Genomic DNA, 17,445 nt, shown 5'->3' with positions numbered 1-17,445 from the left:
AGGTGTTGCTTACATAATTAATGGATTTGTCCCTAAGTTTTAAAGGCAAATGTGTAAGTTAAATCCTTCTGTACTGACCCTCTCTTCAAAGGCGTATAGCATCTGAGTGGTTCTACACTGAGTGTGCTGCAGTACTGTACATAAAACTTTTGTACTACATAGAAAAGCTGAAGTATTGCAGATACTTAGGATACAGCTGTGTGCATTGCAGCACATTTCTCTGGGGTTCTGAAGTCTTATGTTTGATAATTTGATAAGCATATGAAATTTAATAAAGTCTAATTAACATTGTGTAATAAAATGTACGGTAAATGCTGTTTATATATCTCACTGATAAACAGGACGTTTTATGTCATAATGTCTGAACAGCTAGCTGCATGTGTGCTAAATGTTGCTTTTAATTAAACAATAAAGAATATAACAACCTTTATTGTATTGTTGTAAATTTTGATGTGGTACAACAATTTGATTCCTTAAAAATTAATTGCCTAGGAGTGTGTTTAAGTAATATTGATTATGCTGGTGCCTCGTGTTGATCTGTGATACTTAACCCAGCATTTAAAATATCTTTTTTCCATTATACATTTGTGATGCAAGAATAAAAGCAAAGTACAAAACAAATAGGCACTTGAATTCTAATAGCAATAAGCAATAAATGTCAGACATCTGGAAATTATGGTTGCAATTTCATCAGAGTACACTTTGTTCTTCTATTATGCCTGCATGAATTTTGCTACAGGCAAAATCTATTACAGATAACAGTTAAGAACCTTTCTAATCTACACAGATAGTCATGGAAAAATGCTAGAAAACGAAATGTTGGAAAATGTAATATTGCCAAGTAAAACTGACACTCGTAGAAAATAATGTGATCATATTTAGAACTGCAGAGATAATTTCTTTAAGATCACGTTGAAACAGAAATTTCTGGGATGTTTGGCCCTGCTGAAGGGCATATAACTAATAATATGCAGTGTATCATTAAATGTGTTTGTGTACTGTATATAGATAGATATTTATCTCGATACTATGGGCTAGTTATTTTGCTTGTTTAATGATTGTTACCTGAAATAGCAGTTACCAAGTCGGAATATACATTAGAGGCCAGTACTTTTCCATTGCCAATGGTTATATTTGAGTAGTGGCTATTTCTGCTCCAGGTCATCTCTATTGCTCTATGAAGGCAATCTCTATTGCCTGTGAAAGTATTCATTTTATGCTTTTTATCATGCATTATGATGCTTTACAACTCTTTAATTGACTCTGTGAAGATTTATGGCCTGTTGATCAATTATAATTCTGTCAAGTTCTATACGTAGATTGTTTATTTTACATAGCATTTTGGTGCCAAAGTGCTGTGTTCTAGACGGCTTAAATTCATCCTAGGGTTACACCGGAATAACACAAAGCTTAGACTTGAGTAAGGATGACACTGGTGTTAGAGATGTTTTGTACTTATACTTTTGCTCTGGGATATAAAATAGAGTTGAAAGGATAACTTGATTTGTGCTCTTTAAACAATCTCTTTACCAAATTGAAAGTGGGTGTATTGGCTTGCGTTCATCTCTACCTTTTTAGTAAGAAAGTCTAATTTTTTCTTTCAGTGTAAACATCAGTCCTAGAATTTTTTTCCATACTTGCTAAGGAAGATCTCTTTTGCAATAATAAAATGTACAAATATATGATTTGCATCTGCAGTTTCCTTTCCTCACTAACTAGGTGTTCTTCTCAATAACCACTAAAAAGTAGATAAGCATAAAACTTGGTTCATGTTCATGCAGTAAACAGCACGATAATGGAAGTGTTAAAACTTGTAATTGTACAGTGGTTGTGTTTGGTTTTTTTATGAATAGCTATCTTGTTACAATGTCATGAAATATGACTAAAATAAGTTTATCAGATTAATTATATCCTGCTTAAAAAGTGTAGCTTCTGTCCTGATGCATCAAATAGTCTTAAAGTAAAGTCTTTGTTACTAAAATGTTTGGTGGAAGTAAGGGTGCAAGAGTTTTGAGGAATACATTTGGAATAAGAAACTGTTTTTACCTTTTGATGTATGACTCAACATCAGTGAAACTGGAGAACTGTGAATCTCTAAAATTCTTGTCCTAGTCCTTTTATTTAGGAAAAAAAGAGCTTTAAAAGAGTAGATGCAAGATCACCTCTTTACTAGTAGAAGGAAAAAGTTTATTTTATTTCGCAATGAAAATTAAGATGCTTCTTTCACTCAGTGGTGTGGTATCTGGACATCCTTTGGGTTTTTGGTGAAATGTAAAAAGGAATTTTTGATCAATATGAAATAGTTCATGACTTTAAACGGAATCTGTTTCTAGTTTTGCATGTTTCAGAGATGGGAAAATCTTTATAATGCTTTCTTCACGTAATTTTTTGGGGGGGAAAAAGGATAGTTCTCTTTGGCTGCAAGAATGTTTCCTAGTGCTCTTTATAAAAGAGTAGAACATCTTCTGTATTTATTTTTTATTTCTTTGTCTTTAACTGATAGGTTTGGAGTCACTTAAGTACTTGAGTGGCAAATGCTAACTTGGGCTATTTGTATTGAAAAATGTTTTCTTTGAACAGAGGGATAGAATTTGGCTTCAGAAAGGGGAAACAAATCAGTCAAAAATGCTGCAAGCGACTTGGTTGGTTGGTTGGGGAGAAATGTAAGTTCTTGTGTTGATTCCAGCAAAGATATGTAGAATTTATTGAGTCATGAAGAAGAGTCCATGCCAATTGTCCATGTAACTTGGCTGAAGAGGAGGCTGTCTTCTCCCTCAAGCAGCTGGATTATGTACAGAAGTTAATGAATCTGTCTAAAACTCAGGAATTAAGCTGGCCATGGCAAACTAAGAATCTTTTCAGTTTCTTTCCTACTCCCTTGCCCCATTCTTGGTGATGAACAGTTCAGTACCATGACCATGTGGTAATGTTGGCAGCTGTGCTTACAAAGGTTTCAACAGCCTGTATCTGTCCTCCCAAATGATATGAGCTAAACAGAAACTAAACAATCCTGAAGGTGAAAATGAACCTTTATATTAAGTGTAATCTCTTACAATACTTGTGATGTCTTCTCGTGGGTGTTCTTGTTCTGGAATGTATGATCAATCTGACTGAAGAAATTTAAAAACACTTTCATATTTAGTATCAGAATGAGCAAAGCATATTAATGCCTTTGATGCCACTAGGGTTGCAAACCCTAGGGCTAGAATTTGTCATGATTGTGCATATCTATGAATTTTTAAAGGAAAGAGGACAGAATCTGACTTAAATGGGACTACATGTGTGAGGAGGGTTCATATTTCAGTTCTGGTTCTGAGATCACAATCAGACTCTAGTCTTTGGCATTATTTTTACAAGGAGATAAAGAATGCAACCATAGGAACAAACAAAACCCTTTTTAAAGATGTGTGCTGTATTAAGCATTAAGTTAATATTCAGTTTGCAGCTAGGTATACATAGTAACTTCTATATTCAGATCAAATACTTATTTGAATAGAATTTATTCCGAATGGCATACAAAGATCATCTCCCTGCATACTTAGTGGAATGTCATTTTGAATGAAAATGGTTTATCTGAATAAATTTGCTCATAATTTTGCTGATTATGGGCAGAAGTCTTGTATTTTCATATCAATTTTCAGTACTGTAAGCCTTCTATCTTTGTTTGTTGAAGTTTTATATTTGGATAATTTAAAAATTCTAGTTACTGTATTAAAATGTACAAAACATCTAAAAAGACATTTTTCATCAACCTGAGATTTTTAATTCAATTCTATGGTATATGCCAAGAGCATTTTAAACATAGTAGTTTATTCATTTTTAAAGCCCTTTAGTTCTATAGCGTTCACCATAGCCTTAATTCAAGATCACAGAATTCCCTCCAGATCTATTCCTTGTATCATTATGACTCGCTTGCCCTGTTTTGAGCCCAATGACCCTTATTAGTGTCATAAAGTTGCCTTTAGATATTACTAATTCCTTGGTTCTTCCTCAGTTTTGCTCTTTAGCTGAGTTTGAGCAGGTTGCAAATATTTCTCTTCTCTCCCACAGAATTCCTGCCAGCCCAGGGTATATTTCTTGCATTTTGTGAAAGGCAAGAATTATCCGAGAACTCACGACATTCTCCTTGTGGCTTCTCATTGGTTTTCTTTATAAAAAACCTTCCTCTGTTGTCTCCTGAGGTTCAGGTGACTATACACCCATGCAAATCACAATCACAGAGATAATTTTGTCATTGCTTTGTGCCATGCTGCTTTGGGTCTCCATTGATTCATTCTTCTCCATCACAAATTTATAAACCCCTGTCATCTTCCTGAAGGTGCTCTTTGAATCTGTTTCTTCAAAGTTCTTTGCTAAAGCTTTTTTCCCCTACCCATGTATGTCCTGACTCCTCAATTTTGCCAAAAATAGCTAACTTTTGTCTGCTTCTCCCACATTATACATTCTTTCATGCTGTCCCTTTCTACCCTCCCTAAAATGATTCATGAGGCCACTGCTATGTGCTGCTTAAGGCCTCACCTAACAAGTTATGAGGAATTAACATTCTTAACTTGGCACACTAAAGTTATGATACTTTTAAAAGATGGATCAAATGTAAGTTGTGCCTGTTTGAATTACCTTTACCTTGGCTTTCTGTCCTTCATACATTGGTTCTTTTCTGTGGTCCCAGAGAAAACAGGTCCTGCAAGCTGGGCTTGGGACCAGGACCAACTTGGTGAGGACTCTCCCTGGAAGGCTCTGAACAGAAGTTAATTGTAACAAAGACCTAATCCTTTCTTATTGCTAACATAAGTTTCACACACCTTATAATGAAAATCAATGCGCTTCCATGTCCTAATTTAAGTTAGGACAGTAACAGTTTTGGGCACTTCTGGCTCTCAGATACGTTATTTTTGTTCACCCCACTCCCCAATCCTTCCCCCAAAATCCTCCTTAAACATTTCAGTACTTCTAGGTTACTTAGTCCAACCTTTGTGTCTAGGGGCTTAAACTGTGAACTTAAATATTTAGTTATCCTTATGTTACATAAATCTAACCTGCAAAATGTATGTTTTATTCCATGAAAGAAAAGCTGAAAATATAACATGAACTGCAGATATTTATGATTACCATAAAAAACTGATTTGAGCATGAACATAAATCCTTGCCTTTTATTGGGCATAGAGATTCTGGGAGAGGTGCTGTCTGGTAGGTTCACCTGTGCTTTGTGTTTACTGCACCATCAGAAAATGCTGTTAAATTCTGTAATTCGATGTGGTCTTGACATCGGTTGAAAATCTCACAGCCTGTGTGATACAAGTGAGAGAGACTAGATGCATGAAAAGTGCAGCGCAGAGCAGGAATTTGACGAGTGCAGAGAGAACGTGGGGCAACATGGACCTCAGTCAATTTGGAAACTCAGAGTTCTCACACAATTGAGTTCTGGGCTTCCTAATGACCTTTTTTAAAAAAAAAAAAAAAAAAATTGCCTGTCTGCACCTATCTGTAAAGTGAGAATGGTGATATTTCTCTCCTTTGTGAAGCTCTATGTAAGACCAAGGGAATGTTATAAATTATTATGTAAGTGAGCTCTGCTACTCTGACGGCATAGGTGTCAAGTAAGACCAGGAGACCAGGCTTTTTCCATTAAAAGCACAATGTAATACAATCTTATCAACTAAGTCAAGTGTCCTGATTCTGAATCATTTCTTCTGCATTCTTTCTGATCAGTCTTTTTTTTCTTTTTTTTTCCCTCCCCTGTATCGTTCCCGTCCCCTCCAATCTCTTGGAATTAAAAAAAAAAAAATTCATGGACTAACTTGTGGAGTGATGCCACCCTGATTTTCATTTACAGCCATAGAAAAAGGGGACTAACATCTACTATTCATTTACTAGCTATTCTATCCAATTAATTTATTAGGTTTTCTTGTGTAGTGACAGGGATTTGGTATGTTTAGAAATGTTTGCAATCACTCAATAGACCACAGGTAGAAAACCACAGTTTTAGATGGGGAACTTGCAGAGTAATATATTTTTCTCTCTTATTGTATGGATTCCAGATTCTCTGCAGTGGAAGCTGTGACCTACTTAACACAAATGAGATTGCTTAATGACTACTGATTGGTCGTCAGAGTGTTTTCTTTAAATATACATATCCATTATCAGCTGCTTTGTAATAATAAATGTCCCCTGTGTTGTCCCATTTGTCTGTTTATATCACAAAGTAATGTGTCATACTATAAAATGCAAATGTATTCATGGAGATAAGTTTGCTTTATCCTGATGTTGAGTAGTGTAGCTACATTACATGACATACAAGGTGTCAACTAATTAGTTATTAACATATCTCTTATGTAACTGAATTTCAGAAATCATTTCTTTGAAGTGAATAGTCCTCTAAAGTGCTAGGCAAGAGCTACCAAAAAATGCCAGTGTACAAGAAATCATGCAGAGATATTCTGTGGAAAGGATTTGTATTCAGAGACGTGATAAGATGACCAAGGCAGCGCACAGATAACATGAGGGATAGCTAATAACTTGTTATATTTTTGTCATCTTTTTTCTGTTTCTGGTTATGTGCCTTATTCATCAAATGGCAGAGTTTTGCTTTAGTAGAAAGGGAAGCTATTTCTAGTGCTGTTAATCTATAAGTGAACATAATCTGAAACTTCTGGGTTTTTTTCCCCACCAAATCATTATGAAACAGATGGCTCTATTTCTAATATTCAGAATTATTGTTGTATATTGCATACTTACAACTGGAGTTGTTAAGAACATCTATCTGATAGTTTCATAAATGACTTTATTTTGGTTGTGCACTATTAGAGAAAATGGGAAAAAGAACCACCAAATTATGAAGCAATTATATTGGAAACAAATCCTTTAAAGGTGGTGTTTATTTTTTCAAAAGGAGTCATTATTAGAATCCTAAAGGAGTAAAATTAGTCTGCTTTGATTGAATTCAGCAGGAACAAAGCAAGGTCAATGTAAGATGTCTTGATAGTATGACATTAGGTAGTTGATGTCCATGAATACTGGACATTTATACACCACACTTCAAAATCTGCAGTCAGGATATTCCTGCTATTCCGTGAATGCACTGATTGCCTCCCCAAACTGCAAATTTATGGATGGGGAAAAATTAGTTTTCTTGTGCGGACTGTGTTCTTGTATGGCCAACTAATCATTTGTATTTTTTCTGAATCATGCAGATGTATTTGCTGGGGTAGAGATGGAAACAATAAGCACTGTTTTACGCCTGTTGCAAATATACTCCTCTACACCCACATGGGCTGAGCCCAACTGGCTAATCACTTCTGTCTACATTTCACTTCATGGAATGTTTGCATTTTTAGTGTGAATTAATTCTCAAATTCAGTGCACTGAGAAGTCCTCTGTTTGAAAGCTAGCAAATACCAATTACGAAGATATGCCTCCCTAGCCAATTAAAATGTGCAGGTGCAATAACTTTGCTATCAACAGCTTTGGTGTTTATCTAGAAAGTTTTATATCAAGAAATATTTTGAAATAGCATTGGGAAATAAGCCCATTAGAAAAATGTTCTTACTACTTGATGCTAAAAAGGAACTTAGGAGTACTGGATTCAGTACTGACTGGCTGTGTTGATATGAATTAACCCCCACTATTTCAGTGACCAGGGAAAGAGTCACTCTGGATGAAGAGGAAATAGGAGGAAAAAACTGTATTAACCTCTGTTTAATTAACTATAAGGCCTCAGATTACAAAAGAGGACTATCCTCGCAGATAATTAGATTTATGTAGTTATTGTGTAGGGAGGAATTTTGCTTCCTTAGCCTGGCTATCCTTTGCACAGAGCAATAGTTCTTTACCCTGAAGCCAGTGGGAATACAATGAAGCACTGTAATGACAGTGACAATAAAGCAGGCCGTTTTATTTAGAAAACGGAACATAATAAACTGTGCAAAGTATTTGGAGTGAAATACGTAGTGCTCCCCAGATTCTGATAAACCTTTTCCTAGGAACACACAGGGATTGCCTATTAAAAAGAGTAAGGCTAAACCCAGAATCAAGAGGACTCCAGGAATCTGTATTAGCTAAGCTGACAGTATGTGTTATTACTGATAATAACTATTCAGGGTTAGGTTTCAGTTTGCTGCAGTCACACTACACAGCACTCGAAAAGTGCTGCACAGTTTTGCCTCTTTCCAGCAGGAACTCTGAGAGCTTTGCCATCTCTTTTCCTTACCTTGCTCATTACTTTCCCTTAATCAGGTTTCAGTAAGATCTTTAAGTCCTGTTTTACAGGTGCAGTTTCTCCAAAGTAAGCCATGATTCATCCTTGCGCAAAGCTGTGAGATAAGATAAAAGAAGGTCTTGGATTACTCTTCAAACAATGGGAAACACAAAAGCATACTCTCTTGGAAGTAGCTTATAGTTGGATCTTTTCTGTGTGGGTTTTGGGGGGAGTTTGTTTGGTTTTTTCCCTTCCAAAACTCCTGGTTACCCATTCATACAAAAAAACCCCCCTAAGTCAAGTGAGTGACGGAGGCCTGGCTAGGTCAAGTTTGGTGCAAGTGTATTTGGAACAGTTTCATGGGATAAGGGGTCTAAAGGACCTCTACCTCTTCCTCCTGCTAATGGTCTTGCAGATTCCACCGAGTCTGTTGTGGTCTGGTTCAGTGTTTTCCCACAGATTGTGCTTTCCCTCATTCTGTGATCTCACTCTTAAAACTTTGCACTCAAATTTTGGCTTATGCGACATCCAGCTGGAGTCATGCCCTACTTTTTGACAGTGATGTGACTGTTTCTTCTGAGCCAGATGTATTTATTTTCATCTTTCTACTGTTCCTCCCAACAGTAACTTCATAGTCAGGTGAATGGCTGGCATTTTGCTATTGTCACCAGCCACCTTCATATTTCTAAACAAAGGCAGCTCATGAGGAAGAAAATCCACATTCCCTCTTGCTGAAGTACTCACTTGTGCAGGTGTAGGACTTACGTGACAAACCTCTTTCTCCTGAATGACCTTGGAATATGCATGCCAATACCTTATGGGGTGTAAATCTGTGTGGGTGTTTGCTGGTGACCTCAGGCAAGCCAGACTGGGACCTGGCTGCAGAATGCACCTCTGAATGTGGTCACAGCACCTTACAAACTCATATAAGAACAAAAACCACACATGAGTCAGCTTTAGGAAGGTTCATGTAGCTACTTAACCACTAAAAAAAGAGAAACAGGAGCTAGTTTCTCTTCATTCTTCTAGGCACTTCTACTTGGTCAGGTTAAGCTTATAACTCTGGGCTACTCTTCCTTCTGTGTGCAAGGGGGAAGATGTTCAGTCTAGTCAAACTTTATTGCCCACCTCCTACTTGCTAGTTGTAGACCTATGCAGCTGCATAAGGCAGGTACTCCACCCAAAGGTGAGGGACTTCCTCCACTGGGGTGGAAAAGGTGGCTTGACTTGCTCTAGTTAGTCTAATTTACACATTAGTGCTTGCTTAAGCCAGGAGCACCAGCTAACCCCTTTCCTTATTGTCTATGGGTGTCTTTATAGAACTGAAAGCTTAAATGAAAGGCAGCTCTCAAAATTTTCTTCCAAGGAAAAAAGAATGGATATTGTAATAAACACTATGCATAAATGAAAGATAAGGAGGGGAAAAAAACCCTAACCCAAACCCAAGTTGTATCTTTAGCTCAGTTGGCACTTGGTGAGTATTGGACTAGCTACAGCATCATAACTAGTAATTCAACGTGATTAATTGTAGTGGTATTTGTAATACCTCCACTTGCTTCCACAGAGCTGCTACTAGACAAATCTTTCAGTCAACAGCAAAGTGATTGGTTAATGGCAGACCTGTAGAATAATTGACAATTCGGCCAAAACATCTGGGGATGAAATGTATTTTGTCAAACAGCTAAAACCCTTGCATTGAGAAAATGCATTTTTTCCCTCTGATCCATTCTGTCAACAAAATACTTTTCATCAGAAACATCAAAGCCGTTTCATCTGCAAATTTCATTTTTTGAATCCCTTAATCTAGTCTGTTGACAAAAATTTCTGTCAGCTGCCTCGAACCATTGTATTAACAAATTTCTTTTTGTCAATCATGATTTATTCCTTTGGCAAATGCATTCTATGATACTTTGCTTCATTCTGTGGAGAGAATACATAAGTCAGTCTCCATCTTAATTTTTTAGGAAGTGAAAGTTGAAAGTAAAAGTAGTGTGACAGCTGCTAATCTACTGAATCTATCCACTGACTTGGCTTATTTTAAATATATCCAGTTGAATTAAAGTTTCTGCTGAATAATGCAGAAGTGGAAATAAGGAAGTTGTAGGTGCAATAAAGTCACAATTCTCACTTAATGTTTTCTTTGCAGTATCTGTCTGCTAATCATAGCTTTCAGGCTCACAATACAAAGATGATCTCTGACGAGCTGTACTTTAACTGGTTTCTAGATGTTGATGTACTGGAGGCTTATTGTAACCTCACTGCTTATAATGAACTACTGAAATAGAACAAAATATTGCAGCTACCCCTAAGGTATTTCGTGCTAATTTAGCATTAACCAATATAGTATAAAAATGAATTACTAGCAAGTTCATTCCTTAAACAAAGAATATATCTGTTTAAAAGCAGAATCACATAATGATACGAAAAGCATAAGTAAAAGCTTTGAGTGTAAAATGCCAGTAATCTACATTAAAAAAATATTATTAGTCTTATAACTACTCCTTGTACAAATGGAAAAGAAAAAAGTCACTAGAGTTTATGATCCGTGTATAAGACAAGATAATGGATGGACAGTGATTTATTTCCTGTGCATCATTGGTTTGTATTGGATATATCTTTGCCTTGTCTGATTTTGATCATTCTGAGGTATTTATTTTTCAGGCATTTCCTTAATTTCCAGATCAAATATAATAAATGTATTTGGGATTATAAGGGAAGATATAAGCAGCCCAACTACTAGGTAGTTTTTTGTGTACAGTGTATAACTCCATATCTATCACATGGTGAACCGGATTGTAAAATAGAATTGAGCTGTTAGTATCTTACTGAAAGTCTCTGCATATGGTCCTGAAGAAGCCCTTCAGAAGTGGAGTTTCCCCTCAAAAAAAAGGAATAATTGGGTGTTAAAGTACTCTTCAAATATTTGCTGTAATGGTTAACTTTTCTGAGCTATGGGAAGAATTAAACAGTAACCTTGAGTCCTTGGCAGTGCATCGTAATGGGTTTGAGTTGTAGTTTCAACTCAGCCTCTGCTGGCTAGAAAAGAGCAGTATGCTATGTCTTCACACTTCCTTTCATCAAAAATTCTGGACTGTGCCACCATGTGGTTTGGCATGCTAATATATGCCAAGAATTGTTGGGCACTTGGTATGTGTGGCTGAAAAAAGTGTGCCCTGTGAGTAGTGACTATGTGGCTAAGGATATAATTTTTTCACTGTCAATGGTTAGAACAGTGGAAATTAAAACTGTAAGAGAAAGAAATCACTGCAAGAAACACCAGAGTGGTACCAGCCCTTTCTGATTATGTTTGAATTTCCACTCTTATGTGTAGGGAGAAGTCCCATAGCTCTGACTTCTCCAGCACTTTGCGGTCAGTCTGTCAGTCCCCTACCCAAAGAAGGGACAACCACAGAACTACAAAAAATGGCAACAAAAGATTAGTACAAATATTAAGATAGAATAGAGATATTCTAGGCTGGGATAAACTGCTACACTTGCATCCAGGTGCTACTTGAACAAACAGTTCAGTAAGTCTGTAAAGTAATTTGTTGCTGACTGCCCACAACGCCTTTACCTGTGCCCTTTGAAATTTTCAAAGCGAGGCTATTGAGATACTATTGTTTAGCTGTGGATTTTGGTGGGACATAGATCGATCATCTCTGCCAGTCCTGTGTTTAAAAACCATGCACCAAAACCAAGCTGCCTTTTGGACAAACATTAGGTAATTTCTGACTTCCTGCAACATTTCAGGGGTCCTGCAGCAGAGTATTCTGGGGTGGTTCTTGAAAGATGAATGCAGACTGTAGTTTTATAGAAGGACTTGCCACAATATCTGAGGTAGGCTTTTCCTGATCAGCTCAATCACTGGGGGATGCATAGGCCAGCTGACCAGTCCAAAATCAAAAATGTCCCCAAAGTAGGCATTACATTGATATTTCTTATTTAATTTTCATGAACGTAAATTGAAAAATCTTTAAAAATGGATCAATCCCCATTTTCTTTGAAATTAAATATTACTGGGGGGGACTCTTTCCAGTCTCAACTCAGCCCATTCTTTTTGTCAAGGAGTAGTCTGTGTTCAGTGTTATTTCTGCTGACTCAAATTTTTTTTCCACTGTTGTGCAGTTTTGGAGGGACTTTAAGTTTTGCTGTAGGTTAATTTTTTTTTTTTCCCCTTGCTGTGTGCTTCCTGCATTCTGGATCTTCTTTTCATGGACTTAATTTCACACTTTAATGTCAATTTCATCTCTGGAGTTTTTGCCCTTTATCTACAGAGGGGCTACAAAGCAGTCGCTTTGTATAAAGGCTGCAGTATGCAATCGAGTTGACAGGTCATCATTTATTAGCGTCTTTCATTAGAATGTTAGGAATCTGGCATGTCATTCTATTGGAAATAATGTATGATTGATTGATTGACACTGATCAAAATTTGTTTCTTCATCCACTGTCGTACCAAATACTGAGAATAATGAGTTGCATGTAATGTCAGTAATTCCTAGAAAAATATGGACTAGCCAGTCAAGGGAGTATTTTGCTCAACGCTATTTTTGCTACTTTAAGAAGGGATCCTAGATTCTTGAAGAATAATACTTGCTAAGGTTGAATTTTACTTCCAGAAGTGTTAGTCCTTGTCATAATACAAGAGCTAAAAATAAAAAAGATGATTATTTCTCTCCTGTATAACAAGTCAGAGAAACCCAATACAGCAGTGTAATAAAAAATGATTATTTTTTGGATAATAAATATAATGTAGAAGTAAGGGAAATACTCTTGTATAGTCAATTATCTCTTTAGGGCTGCTTGAAACAGAAAGTGGTTCTAATTTAGACTTTGATCCTGAGAACATCTGTACATCTGACAATTATAGCTTCAAGACAAATATTGGTTTTGAGCAATATGTAAACAATGTATATATCCTTGACTCGTTTAGCACTAAAGGAGTTTTCTTCTCTTTTCTTAACATAGAAAACCTGGATTGATCACAGCTGCCCTAATGACAGAGGAAGCTGCTAAGAAGAACAATTGGGCAGTAGGGGAAAAGTGTCGTTCCCCGAGTAGAAAACTCGATTCTGGAAGAACGCCTTTTACTCCAGGGAGCGCAGTTGTCTTCAGTGGAGGCGTACCTTGTTGGAGTTGTTCTAGACAAGCTCAACACCAGGTCTGTGTGCATAAAGGGAAGGAAAGCGGGAGGAATTAGGGCTATTCAGTTGGCTGTATGGGCACCTGCCTAACTTTGAGCGTGCAAGTAACCTCAGAAGTCAAGAGAACTATGGAGGAGCATTTACTTTTTCCCTGATGGAGGCCAAGTTAATAAAGAGGAATGAAAAGAATATATCTGTTCTATGGATTTTTCCAGTGGTTGTTCAGTGGAGGCTAGGTGTACTGAGAGCTGATTACAATTTAATGTGTTACTACAAAGAAAGGACAATGCCGTGTAGAAAAGATTTTTTTTTTTTTTTTTTTTTTTGCATAGAAAGTAAAAGAGCAAAATTTGACATTTTACTGCTTTTTCCAAAGGTCAACAATATTTTACTGTTTTGTTTAACGAAGCAATAATCACCTATGTTCTCTACAGCCTTTAAAGTCTCTCTCCCCCCCCCCTTTTTTTTTTTCCCATTGACATGAAATGAGAGAGGCAAATGTGAAGAGGGTGCACCATGAGTATGTTGCTGAAGGAGAAAGGCCATGCTGTAGCACATCTTATTACTTTACTGAGGTCTAAGCCTCTCATTGAGGTTGGTGGGATTCATTCATTGCTCCTATGGGGGAAAAAAATGACTCAGAGCTAGAATATGCTCCAGGAGCAGTGTTCAGTGAGTCTTTTGGAGAAGTGCGAGTCTTCTCCCTGGAGGTGTAATTTGGAGATTAGTTTTATTAATAGTAAATTACTGGCATCTCCTGTTCTCACACGATAAAACAATAGTGTTGGGGGATGGAACTGGTATTCCTCCATTTCACTTTGCCTGGGTAGGAAGAATGAAATATATATTGCAATTTCTTAATGATATTAAAAAAAAAAAAGTGTGCTGTAGTAAAGATTTGGTGCAGAGCTTGAAATAGCCAAGCAAAAAGCCATACTGTTCCTTAATGCAGCCATATCATCTGGGCTGCAATTATAAAATCTTACTCCTTGTGAAAAGATGCATTTTCAGTGGAAAACACAGTTTCATCATGGCACAATAGGGGGAACACGGTGGAGAGGATTGAGCACTGGAGACCTGAATTCTGCTTCCAGCTTTGTCATTTTCCTTGGGAAAGTAACTCCTTATTTTGTTTCCTTGTCCGTTATACAAAATAAGGATATTTGCCCTCCCTTGTGAAGCACTGGAATACCCATAGTATCACAGAATAATACATTGTTGCAGAAACCACTAGCCGTAAGAGTTAAATCACAATGGAAAGCTTGTTTTAAGTTTATATTTCTTTTAGTTTCTTCTGTAGACAGGGTGAACTACGTTCTGTATCCCCAATATGTTAATTTCCTTTGTCCTTCTGATTCAGTTTGGTCATACTACAGCTGCAGAAGAAGGGTCTGCATCATTTGTTCACACTACACATTGTAAATTATATGTTTGTTTCTGAAGCTTTTAGCTTTTTGCTGCAGCACTAACAGCAGGATGAAGGAGTACCAGAATATACGTTTGTAACACTTGCCATTGGTCCCTGCAATGACCCTGATTTCACTTAAGCACTTAAAAATCCTCTGAGAGAATAACTCTGTCTACAACAATTCTCATGATTCCCTAAAATCAGCCTGCCATTTAGCCAGATAGAAAATACAGCCTGCAATACCTGTGAATACACGCATCGTTTTGTCCTTCATGATGTATTAGTGGTGTCAAGTGCTGATGAGATCATAGTTGATAGTAGCTGATGATACGGGATGAGCGGGTGGTGAGTTAAAGCATTTTTAAATCCATCTGTTCCAGAATTCACTCAACTGGACCTGACTCCCCTCCTGTCTTGTGTCAGCTGATGTAAAATCAGGAACATCTCTACTGAAGGCAAGTCAGTTATGCTGTGTAGAAGAGGTGAAGGTAGGAAAAACGATTGGTTCTTACTGTAGTCTTGTTTGATTAAAGCAAGCTATGTCGCAGAAGACAATGGAGTTACATCTGTCTAAAAATTGTCAGATCAGAAGCAATTATATGGTGACCAATTACTATAAATCATAATGGATTTTTTTAACTTAGGCTATTTTATGCACTTTCCTGAAACCCCTGGTTTTCCTCTTTCTTGATAATATTGCATTCTAATGTGGGTAAAAGCAAGATTTACTTCTGTTCTTGAATTCTGTTGATTTGTTTGTCAGCAATCCAGCAATATGTTGCATTTCGGACAGGTGTACTCTAATGGATGTCTAAACAATTTTAACATGGCTAGTTGACTTAATTATTTATTTCTTCATTATAGCAAATATTAAACTCTGCAAACACCTAGTTAAGCACGGAGTGCTGCCAAAATTTCATTGTTGAATACACCATTTTCTCATCTCTTATGCACATTTATATAGTCTGTCTGGTTCCTGTGGAGCTGATCTGGGGAACCCAGTCTATTTCCTTTCATTGTGATGCCACAATGAAACAATATTAGTGGAAATGAGCTGATTATTTGGAAAGAACTCTATATCTATCCGTATTCATTAGCCTGTCCTAACTTGTATTGGCCCCTTACCTTTTGCACCGTAACTTTTATTCTTGCTTTGGTGTTTAAATCTCCTTGATCAATAGCATGTTACATTGTAGCTTTCTGCTTGTTGTGATGGTTTTCTGTACTCGGTCTGTCTCTCCAACACACAGCATATGTGCACACATACTCCTAAGAAGAAATCATAATTCATCCTTCTCCACGGCATGCATGTTGCCTAATTTTATGTAGACAGAGATGGCATTCTAGGGATTCTCAGCTAAGTTTTGGATGAAAAGTGATAGCTGTGCCATTGGAGCCAATTGCACAAGTAAGGACAGCATTAGAACTTAAACTGTCTCAAAATGTAGATACCTAACCAAACAAAGCAGGACCTGGAGGTTTAAATCAATGTGAAATGTGCTGTAAACTGGTTTATTTAAATACCACTTATGTTTATATTTGTGGTCATATTGGGCGCTCTACTGCTGGGATTAGCAACTTGCTGTCTGCATTCCAGGCAACCGTGGAGGGTTTGTATGAAAAAATAATACAACTGAGCAAATCATGTATTGCATAGTACAATGCTGAAATACTGTGTTTTCTGTTACTTTATTTGCGTATTTATGCAACATATAAACCTTGGTGTTTCAACATTGCTCATTTCCAGCTCAATTAAGACTGTCTTCTTGAGAATGAATAATGGTTTCGCAAGAGCTGTCCTTCATCTACAATGGACTTCATGGCTAAAGCAAGGAACAGTTCTCTTTCAAATCACAGCTGCATCAGAAATTTGTTTTACAGTGTAAGAACTATGAAAGACATAAATTCAGTTCTCTGTCTTGCTGATACTGCCAGGCTGTCCCAGATTGCTCAAGACATATAAAATGAATAAAAGGCATTTGGGGGGTTATGAAGCTATATTAGTCATTGCGTCATAGGAACCTCTTCATTGTGTGCAGTACAAGGCTTGGGTGCAGGTTCTTTTGATGTGCTAAATACCTTCTGCCTTTGTCCTTATACACCTTTCCAAATTCTGCTGCTTTACTTCCTTTCTCCCCAACTATCTGGTTTTTTTGTGCTGGCTTTGTATTGCATGTGCTTGGAGCAGATTTGAGCATTCCAGTGAAGCTGATTGTTTCACTTCTGTGAACTTATTTCTGTTCTATTATATTAGTATCCTGTTTTTGCTGAGCAAAGCAGCACAGCAGGTCCAGCAGCTGCCAGTGGTACAGAACATGCCAGACCAAACCAAGAGCAGCTGTTTCTCTTTTTCCTAGGTTTGATGTGGGTTCAGTGTCAATTTTTTATGTCTTTCCTGATATTTTTTTCTTCCTAACCAAGAAAATCTTTGAGAGATAATAAATGAGACTTGAAAGTGACACCTGTCAGTGGACAATCGGGTTTTCTCTGACCTGTAGAGAGGATGAAGCCAATTATATTGAGTCGGGCCAAGTTCCCTACTGAATTACGCCATGAAACATTTTGTTCAGCTGATGTAATACTGTACCTAAACTAAACCAAGGAGGCAACCAGATTTAAACTAACATGGTCAAAGCATGCATCTTCCCTCTTTATTCCCCTTATCACTTTGGACATTGTGAAATCCTGTGTTTCTGCATGTT

The 17,445-nt window shown here is 37.1% G+C and overlaps 1 long non-coding RNA gene across 1 annotated transcript in view; it reads left to right on the top strand.

Annotated features, from left to right (window-relative positions):
- Positions 1-17,202, top strand: part of LOC127021086 (uncharacterized) — a 54,040-nt gene extending 36,838 nt beyond the window's left edge. The window contains exons 2-4 of the long non-coding RNA XR_007767159.1: positions 13,160-13,352; positions 15,124-15,231; positions 16,491-17,202. This is a non-coding gene — a long non-coding RNA (uncharacterized LOC127021086). The remainder of the gene's footprint in view (positions 1-13,159; positions 13,353-15,123; positions 15,232-16,490) is intronic.
- The last annotated feature ends 243 nt before the right edge of the window (positions 17,203-17,445 follow it).

Source organism: Gymnogyps californianus, chromosome 12 (assembly GCF_018139145.2).
Source record: "Gymnogyps californianus isolate 813 chromosome 12, ASM1813914v2, whole genome shotgun sequence".
In the NCBI taxonomy this organism is placed as follows: domain Eukaryota; kingdom Metazoa; phylum Chordata; class Aves; order Accipitriformes; family Cathartidae; genus Gymnogyps; species Gymnogyps californianus.
Note: the sequence above shows the minus strand (reverse complement) of the source record. Positions and strands in the feature narration are given on the sequence as shown.